We start from the raw sequence: 1,444 nt of genomic DNA, 5'->3' as shown, positions 1-1,444 counted from the left end.
GGAGATCGCTCACCGACTCCCAGCCAAAGGACAGATCGTCCCTACTCCAGAGCCCCACGAGAGGGTTGTGTTCCTCACACATTTCGTCCGTGGGCTGGGCTTCCCTCTTCACCCCTTCGTCCGTGGACTGATGTTTTACTACGAGCTAGACTTCCATGACCTAGCCCCCAACTTCATCCTCAACATCATGGCATTCATTGTCGTGTGCGAGGCCTTTCTCCGCATCCCGCCTCATTTTGGCCTATGACTGAATACCTTCAATGTGAAGCCGAAGGTGGTGAGCGGTCAACAAGCAGAGTGCGGAGGCGCCATGGTGGGCAAGATGCCCAATGTTACATGGCCCGAAGGCTCATTTGCAAAGATGGTGAAAGGGTGGCAATCGGGGTGGTTCTATATCACCGAGCCGTGTGATGCCAACTGGGTAGCGGCCCCCGAATTCCGATCCGGAATCCTGATGCGGCTGACCTCCTGGCAAGAGAGGGGCTTAACCTGGGGTCCCTCAGACGAGCTGACTGGGCTCCAGACGTGCGTCCAAAGTAGGATAGATAGGAGGATCAAGCTTGTCAACGTGGTCCAGGTCATGCTCATTCGTCGGGTCCTTCCGTGCCAACGCCGGACTTGCTATATGTGCGAGTACGATCCGGCCAAGCACCAGACGCTACTATAGCTCTTCGGCACGACACACGAAGAAATCTGGAAAGTGCTCTTCAAGGTCGGCGAGATGCCACCGCCCACGACCGAAGATCGCGGGCCTAGCTTAAAACGCCAGGCTAACCCGGTAAGCTCTTTTAATGTTTTCAAGGCATACCCTTTACTAGCATATTTTGAGAAAAATCCTAAGCTTTCCTACCCGTGTTTTCAGGCCTAGATCAAGATAGCGAAGGGGATTAATTGTCTGGCTCCGCTGTCCGAAGACCAAGAATTCCCATTATTGACGAAAATGCTTTTTCCAGCACCTTATGAGGTGCCAGAGAAGATGGCCAAGAAAGCGGTCAAAGGGGCCAAGAAGGGCCCACGCCAAAAAGGTGCTCCAGACGTGATGTCCCAATTCGAGATTTCCTCTTCGTCCACTGACGATGACGAAGAGGAAGAGGAAAGCGACTCCCCACCTGAAGTGGGGAGGAAAAGGAGAGCAGCACCCGTAGATCCAGAGGCGAAAGCGCCTAAGAGGGTTAGAGGCTCCCTCGCTGATAACTCCGTGTGGGATGTTGATAGCAGTCCGGAGCAACCTCACCGGACCAAGCCTCGGGCCGCCTCGTAAGTACCAGAATCCGAAAACGCATGGCCTTCCCGGTTCGTAATATTGATATACCTTAAACCTTGTTATTGCAGTCCACCACGCGATGGCTCCCCACGATCCTCGACAGAGGGGTCGCTAGACTCAAAGGAGATGGCTAGCATGTCTCCGCCACCTGCTCATTCCGTCTCTCCCAAGGGTGACGAC

The sequence above is a fragment of the Triticum dicoccoides genome, chromosome 4A (assembly GCF_002162155.2).
Source record: "Triticum dicoccoides isolate Atlit2015 ecotype Zavitan chromosome 4A, WEW_v2.0, whole genome shotgun sequence".
NCBI lineage: Eukaryota > Viridiplantae > Streptophyta > Magnoliopsida > Poales > Poaceae > Triticum > Triticum dicoccoides.
Note: the sequence above shows the minus strand (reverse complement) of the source record.